This window comes from Cebus imitator, unplaced genomic scaffold (genome assembly GCF_001604975.1).
Source record: "Cebus imitator isolate Cc_AM_T3 unplaced genomic scaffold, Cebus_imitator-1.0 Scaffold814, whole genome shotgun sequence".
NCBI lineage: Eukaryota > Metazoa > Chordata > Mammalia > Primates > Cebidae > Cebus > Cebus imitator.
Genome location: NW_016108129.1, coordinates 18,006 through 26,629, shown reverse-complemented (window position 1 = coordinate 26,629; position 8,624 = coordinate 18,006). Strand labels below are relative to the sequence as shown.

General features: G+C 40.3%; 1 long non-coding RNA gene and 1 pseudogene across 2 annotated transcripts in view; both read right to left on the bottom strand.

Moving 5' to 3' along the window:
• Positions 1–1,190: 1,190 nt before the first annotated feature.
• LOC119469759 overlaps positions 1,191–8,624 on the bottom strand; it is a 10,470-nt gene continuing 3,036 nt past the window's right edge. Inside the window, exon 3 of the long non-coding RNA XR_005198605.1 lies at positions 1,191–1,201. This is a non-coding gene — a long non-coding RNA (uncharacterized LOC119469759). The remainder of the gene's footprint in view (positions 1,202–8,624) is intronic.
• On the bottom strand, positions 4,895–5,341 carry LOC119469758 (annotated as a pseudogene). The gene is made up of 2 exons (XR_005198604.1): positions 5,296–5,341; positions 4,895–5,210 (listed from the first exon to the last, which is right to left on the bottom strand). The product of XR_005198604.1 is annotated as an immunoglobulin heavy variable 1-46-like (transcript).

The following is an 8,624-nucleotide window of genomic DNA, read 5'->3' as shown; positions in this document are numbered from 1 at the left end:
TCTGTTTGCTCTCTGGTGTCCCAGTCCACCTGGATCTTAGGCTGGCATCATCTCAGCAAGGCCTGGGTTATTAAGTAGCGACTTTGAAGTCACCTAGAATTTTGCAGCTGGGTCTCCAGACTTTGTCTCAAAATTAACTTCTGGAACTTCCAAAAGGGCACATAAATCGATACAGACATACAATTAGATAAATGTGAAGGAAATATTTATGGTGAAAGGGAGAGAGATGGAGTCTCTTTTAAGGCTTAAGAAAGTTGATTCTGCTGTTTGCCTCAAGATTATATCTTTATAAGAGAAAAAAGTTTAACTTCTCTCCTCTGCCACCTTGTAAGACAGCCTTGCTTACACTTTGTCTTCTGCCATGACTGTAACCTGAGGTGTTCCAAGCCTTGAAGAACTATTTGATGTGGAGATTACTGATGAAAAGTTACTACTTGACGGAATCCCCCTTGATGAAGATGAAAATGTCAGAGACCTTAAATTCATGACCATGTTGGATTCTTGGCAGCTGTCTACCCAAGGATCCCATGTCCAAGAGCAGGATTCTCCTTCCAAAGTATGGGTATGGACTTGAAGAGCAGCCTTTAGAAGATGGGGCTGCCCATAGTTGATATAACCTCCTTTGATTTCTTGGAGGTTTGCGATCTTCAGGCTATCCGTCATCCAGGACCCTGGCTGTTTGTTAGAGTGCTTCCTTTTGTGTGAAGAACTCCGTATGAAATTTTCCAGGGCTGCCAAAATCAAATATTATGAACTGGGTGGCTAAAAAATGGCCAGAAGGTATTTGCTTACAGCTCTGGAGACTAGAAGTTCAAAATCAAGTGTAAGCTGTGCTGCACTCCCTCTGAGTCTCAGGAGAATTCTTGTCTGCCCCTTTCTCACTTGTAGGGGTGACTGGTAATCCCTGACATGCCTTGGCTTGCTGCTGCACCACTCTAATCTTTGCCTCTGCTGTCATATGGCACACTGTATGTCTCTGTGTCTGTGTCCAAATTTTCTTGTTCTTTTTTTTAATTATACTTTTAAGTTCTGGGGTACATATGCAAAATGGGTAGGTTTGTTACATAGGTATATACCTGTCATGGTGGCTTGTTGCATCCATCACTCTGTCATCTACATTGAGTATTTCTCCCAGTGCTACCACTCCACTATCCCCCACCCTCTGCTATCCCTCCACTATCCCCCACCCTCTGCTATCCCTCTACTAGCCCCCATCCTTCCAACAGGCCCTGGTGTGTGATATTCCCCTCGCTCTGCCCGTGTGTTCTCATTGTTCAACACCCACTTATGAATGAAAACATGGTGTTTGGTTTTCTGTTCTTGCATCAGTTTGCTGAGAGAGATGGTTTCCAGTTTTATCCATGTCCCTACAAATGACATTAACTCTTCCTTTTTATGGCTTCATAGTATTCCATGGTGTATATGTGCCACATTTTCTTTATCCAGTCTATCATTGATGGACATTTGGGTTGGTTCTAAGTCTTTACTATTGCAAACAGTGCCACAATAAACATAGCTGTGCATGTGTCTTTATAATAGGATGATTTATGATCCTTTGAGTATATGCCCAGTAATGAGATTGCTGGGTCAAATGGTACTTCTATTTCCAGATCCTTGAGGAATTGCCACACTGTCTTCCATAATGGTTGAACTAATTTAAACTCCAACAGTGTAAAAGCATTCTTATTTCTCCATATCCTCTCAAGCATCTGTTGTCTCCTGATTTTTTCATGATTGCCATTCTAACTGTTGTGAAATGGTATCTCAATGTGATTTTGATTTTCATTTCTTTAATGACCCTTGAAGATAAGCTTTTCTTCGTATGTTTGTTGGCTGCATAAATGTCTTCTTTTTACTAGTCTCTGTCCATATTCTTTGCCCACATTTGATAGAGTTCTTTTTTTTTCTTGTAAATTTGTTTAAGTTCTTTGTAGATTCTATATTAGCCCTTTGTCAGATGGTTATATTACAAAAAAATTTCCCATTCTATTGGTTGCCAATTCACTCTAATGATAGATTCTGTTGCTGTGCAGAAGCTCTTAAGTTTAATTAGATCCAATTTGTCTATTTTGGCTTTTGTTGCCATGGTTTTTGGTGTTTTAATCATGAAGTCTTTGTCCATGCCTATATCCTGAGTGGTATTGCCTAGGTTTTCCTCTAGGCTTTTTATGCTGTTAGGTCATATGTTTAAATCTTTAATCCATCTGGAGTTAATTTTTGTATGAGTTATAAAGAGGGGATCCAGTTTTATTTTTCTGCATATGGCTAGCCAGTTTTCCCAACACCATTTATTGAATTGGGTATTCTTTCCCCATTGCTTGTTTTTTTGCAGGTTTCTCAAAGATCAGATGGTTGTATATGTTTGGTGTTATTTCTGAGGCCTCTATTCTGTTCCATTGGCCTATATCTCTGTTTTGGTACCGGAACCATGCTGTTTTGATTACCGTAGCCTTGTAGTATAGTTTGAAGTCAGGTAGCATGATGCCTCCAGTTATGTTTTTCTTTGGCTTAAGATTATCTTAGCTATGCAGCTCTTTTTTGGTTCCATATGAAATTTAGGGTGTTTTTTTCCAATTCTGTGAAGAAAGCCAGTGGTAGCTTAAGGGGGATAGCAGCAGTGTTCCTAGCTTGAGGGCCTACCCTACTTGACTGTGACCTCTTCTTCACTAATAACATCTCCAGCTACATTATTTCCAAATAAGGACATATTCTAAGGTGCATCTAGTAAGGACTTTGACATCTCATTTGGAGACTCAATTTAACACATGACAAACCCTGTGTCAGACCTATCATGTCTAGTTTCCTACACATTTTGTTTGGACAGGGAGCATAAAAATAGGAATGAACTCCTGTGTGTTCTCTAACAATAGCAATACTGAAGGCTGCACTGTTGGTTTCTCTACTTTTGAGGTTTTGGGACTCAAACTGGGACTCCTTGCTCGTCAGTTGCAGATAGCCTATTGTGGGACTTCAGCTTTTGATCGTTTGAGTCAATACTCCTTAGTAAACTCACCTTCAAAAATATACATCTATCCTATTAGTTCTGTTCCTCTAGAGAATCCTAATACAATGGGAAAAGTGAAGACCTCACTATATCAACCACATTTCACTGATGATAACTTGTTCCATAGAGAGCAGAGGATGTGCACGAAATAGAGAGGGGTTGGTAGATATTGTCTGCAAAAAAACAGATGCAACCTAACTGAACTCCCCAGGAAAAGAGGGTTAAAATGTTTGTTCACAGCTAATGATGGCTTGTGTCATGACACCCACAATTTTCAGAAATAGTTTCTATTAACTAATGTAATACTTTATCTAGGTTTTTCTTTTTATAGTTTATTTTTCCTCTCTAGGCAGTACCACAGAATAATGTTTTCAGAATTCTCCCCAATCCTCTTTGAGTTCCTGGTGCAGTTCCTGGAAGAAAAGCCTGCATGGGGAAGTGAGCCTGCCTCATGTGCAGCCCCCAAGGCTGCTACATCACCTCATGTACCACTGCCCTTCAGTCACTTGGTCAACATTTCTGAGTCAACCTTCCTGAGACATACAACGTTTGGCAGGGTCTTCCCTATTTTAAAAAAGATACTTAAGTTCTGTTTATCACTGCTGACACCTGCCCCTTTCTGGAATACAGTTTATTTTTGAGTGTGCAGTAATTGAAGATTAATAGAAGGTTTGTGTGCATCTCATCATCTTACAGAGTGCAACCGCCATGGGGTTGACCCAACAAGCAAGTAGATGGACTGTCTCACCTGGAGAACAAGACATTTTCATAGCCAGTAACCGCAGTGGGGCTCTCACGCTCCGTGACCTATCAGGCACATGCTTCTGGCTAATGTGCTGCCAGCAAGGGGAACCAGTGCCCACCCACGAAAGTGTTCTTCTGTTTCCCTCCCACTTTGTAAATGGAAGCTATTGCTTCTGCCTGGATCTCATTCATGAGTTTTCATTTTCTGTACAACACGCCTCATCTAGAAACACCCCCAAAATCTTACAGTGAATCTAATGGAACTGTAGAAAATCATACATGATGCACCTCATGATCAAAGTCTCCACTTCTCATTAAGGGACATTCCTTATGAGATTCACCAGAACTTGCTTTCTTTCCATAGACATGTATCTACCTCTAAACACTTAGATAACTTACCCTCAGGGAAGGCACATAGTAAGTCAGTGGTCACAGTAAATGTGAGAAAATATACGTTTTATGAATCTTCTAAAAGGGGTCCAAATGAGAATAGCCCCACCCACTTTTTCTCAAACTGGCATCATCCCCAGGAACCCACTTGAAGAACCTGTGGTGCTTCTAGATAATTTAGGCTTGGTATGCCAAAGAACCAACAGAGAAAAAGAACGTATCTGTCCATGTAAGTGCTTTAATTGTAACTTATTTATGACTCTGGGGCAGGATGGTGATAGTGGGGAAGGCTGTGCATGTGTGAAGCAAGGACACATGGGAAATCTCTGCACCTTCTCTTCAGTTTTGCTGTGGTCCTAAAACTATTTTTTCATACATTTTATGTAACAGAAGTGGCAGAGACATTTGAGAATTCATTTTGGCCAGTTTTTAGGAATTATATTTAGTTTTAGCCATGTTACCAAGCAATCTTGCTCCATATTATTTACCTATCTGATTTAAAAAATTATGTCTGCCTATATGAGAATCATTGGATCGCCCCGATTGATTGCTTCCTTTACCACTCTGTGAATTTTGCACAATTTTCTTTCGAAAGAAATGTTTCTTATATAGAATACATACATGTTTCTATTACTCATATTCTGCAATTGCTTAGTCTATTTTCTAAGCAACTTTAAATATTTTAAGCCCTGTAATCTCAAATTCAGTGCAGCTGCCTCCTCCTTGTGGTTTCTGACACTCTCAGGATGTGGGTTTTCACACTATGTCTCTCGTACAGTAATACACAGCCATGTCCTCAGATCTCAGGCTGCTTAGCTCCATGTAGGCTGTGCTTGTAGATGTGTCCATGGTAATGGTGACTCTGCCCTGGAATTTCTATGTGTAGCTCGTTTCACCATCTTCAGGATAAATATGTCCCATCCAGTGAAGCCCCTGTCCAGGGGTCTGTCACACCAGTGCATGTAATACTCGGTGAAGGTATATCCAGAAGCCTTGCAGGAGACCTTCACTGAGGCCCCAGGCTTCTTCACCTCAGCTCCAGACTGCACCAACTGTACCTGGGAATGGGCACCTGTGGGGAGGACAAAGGAGTGGAAAAAAGCCCTCTTGACTGAACTCAATCCCCTTCTCATCACTGAGACTTGGGAGTTCCTTACCTGTAGCTGCTGCCAGCAAGAAGAACATCCTCCATGTCCAGTCCATGATGAGGAGCTGGGCTGTCAGGGGCTTCTCTAGAGGAGGTGTGTGGTTGTTGAGTGATGCTCTCAGGGCACAGACATCCATATTTACCTCAGTGGATCTCAGGTTATTTGTATATTCATGAGACAGAGCATTTCATAGCTCAAGACCTGATCCAGGATAAGAAAGAAAAGATAAATGACACATCAGTCTTACAATAGTGGGTTGCTGATGGTCTAAGCTCTAATCCTGCTTGAGGAAATACATGCCCGGCTCCATTCACAAACTTTTTGTGGCCAGATGTCCTTTCACTGATGAGCAAGCACCCAGAGGACATGATCCTCACTGTGGACCCATGTTTGATTAGCGCAGAGACCACCTGGACGATTTATGGACCCATCACTCTCCATGACACTGAACAGGTGCGTTAGCCCTATCATGGACCCATCAGGCACCAGCACAGCTCACTGGTGATCCTGAGAAAGTGACTGCTGATGTCTCACGTAAGCATCCAGTAGGTCCTTCTGCAATCTTCTGGGCGCTCTTGAGACAGTGTTCTGACACCTCCCTTGGGTCCTGATCCCCCAGGATCTTGAATAGAGACACTCTTGGTTTACAGATTTGACCTTTGATACATAATTAGAGCTGATTTTCTCATCTTATGAACAATAGGAATCAGAAGATGTAAGAGAAGTTTTGAGTTCTTTATGAACTTACTGCTCCCAAAATAATTGTCAAGGAATTTGTGTTTTGAATAAGTTTGGGTTTTATTTTCTACTCCATTTAATAGAGCTTCATGAAGTGTTTACATACCTTCAGTTCATCTCCATAGATCTCCTCATCATTACATATGATTTCTGACTCACTAGGTCTGTGCACCTACCACTCTCATATCCATCACTGCCCTGTCACTCACACAATGAAGGCAACATTAAGTAACACTGAAATCTTAATTTTTTATTTGTAGGAATACAGTGACTCCCACAATTCTGTATCCATTCAATTAGTAAAACCATTCCTATCCTTTATAGCCTCACTATGAAAATATTTATAGTCCTAGAAACCCACATTAAAGAATAGTTCTTGTTGCCTTAAGTTATATCAATGGTTCCAATGCAACAGGATATTTAAAGGCACATCGGTAACTTGTTGAACACTTAGTTTTTTTTGTTTGTTTGTTTTTGCTGTTGACAAAGGAAGACACAGCTCCTAAGAGGAAACCTCCCCAGCCTCCTGTGCACCTGCTTCAGTGCTGGAACTTGTGCTGCGTGGCTCCTGAGTTCCCCCTGCAGTCCAGCCCTTGCCTTGCAAAGACGTTTCTGTCCAGGCTCACATTTCCCCCAAGATTCTTGAGTCCAGCATGAAGTGGCTGTGTCCTGGTTTAGAATTCCCCTTCAGTGACACCATATGCTGCTGACACCATCTCTTAAAATAATTGATTAGCCTTACTAAGCCTATTGATCTCTGCAGGGAGACAAAGCAAGGACTCTATGACACAGGAGGGAGCCGCTTCTCTGAAGCTCCAGATGCACAGAATCAGTGGACACACAATGAATAGAAAAACTTACAGGGCCTCTGGGAGTGCCTTGTTTCTTGCAGTTGAATGTTGCATCTGAGATTACCAGAAGGTGCAGATACTTTCAGATGAAATCCCACTCCATATACACTATTCCAATAACACACATTTTTCCTTCCTCCTAGTGCCTAGCCTGTAGAAAGTGCCTCCTACAATGACACAGCTCAGGTATCTGACTTTCTTCTCCTAGAGACCTAAAGCAAACAGGATACAAGTGGAGACTTGGGAAATGCATGGAGGAGGTTATTTTCATTTTCTCAGCTAGGAACCCAGCAAAGGCCCCACGATAAAAAAGCTGAGATCTATGATAGCATTTACAAGTCCTTGGTTTTAAAAATAGTGATGTCAGAGGCTTCTGATTGCTCTATTGTCCTTGTCTTATTCTCTGCCATTGTTTTTTCGTTTACAGATACAGTCTGTGCATTTCCACACTTTCATCTTTAATCCAGAGCCATCATCCTGGTTAGAATGGATTGTGCAGTGCAGGTCAGCACGGCTTGTTCTGACAATGGAAACCTAGAGACTCGATCTTCTTCCACTTCTGGGCTGTGATCTTGTACAGGTGTCTCCAAGGGAAAAGCTCAGTTTTGGCCATTACTCCCTTTTGCAATTTCAGTGTTCCTGGACTATTTACTTACATCTTACTCCTATTGGCTAACTTTACTCATTTTTTTTTATGAGGACCCAGGAGAAAATATTGTAAAAGTGGCTTGAGAAATGCTGTATTTTAGATCATGTTGGTTCTTTAGAAAGTTAGGCTATAACTATGTCACTTGAAACTTTTGAAATTCAGAAATTTTTTATTAGGAGTGTCACGTAGGGACACAAGTAAAACATAATTTACCCTAAGAATGCTGGGAATTTATGCTCAGAAGGGCGCTCACCTTTTTTTAGAACTAGAATAAAAAACTCCTTTTAGAAAAATTTGCATGTAGGATAGAATGTAACCTAAAAAATTTCTGCAAACAAGAAAACCCATGATAGAGATAACAGCACTTGACAAGGAAGTTTTCTACATTTTAGACCATGCTGAGTCTATGGCACTCGTTTTCAGGGAAAAAGGAAGTGAAAATTATTTTAAAAAGTCAATAATGTGATGCCTGAAAGTTAGCAATGGATTTACTCTTCCTTACTGCCTCAGAAATACACAAATCTAGATTTTAATACAGAAACAGAGTCTTTGCAAAATAACCAATTGCTACCTTTTTCTCTGCTGACTATTATTTACTTTATTTGCTTTTATTTCACTGTTATTTATATAAAAGATTTATAAATCTTTCAATAATTATATTCACCTAAGTAATTAGGTTTGCCAGTGAGGACATTGCTAATCATATGCCCAAGTTTCTGTTATCCTTAAGTTCTGGACATGTTGGGAAAGGGGAGGGTTGTGTGTCTGTGTCTCTCTGTGTGTGTATGTGTGTGTGTGTGTGTGTGTGTGTGCACACGCGTGCTAAGAGAGATACAAAAATGAAAAATAAAAAGGAGAAACGGTTTCCATTACATTTTAAAAAACTGTTTTAGAGCACTATGTTTCTTATGACAAACTAAAGGAATCCACAGAAACTTGATAAAAGAAGCAGAAGACACTATTTCATATTTGTAATATGTGTATATGTACACGAAATCAAAGGTAAGTATAATCTTTTTTTTAGAGGAAGAAAGAGAGAAAGAAAGAAAAAGAATAAAAAGAAAAAGAAAAAGAAAAAAAAGAATAAAGGAAAGGAAGAA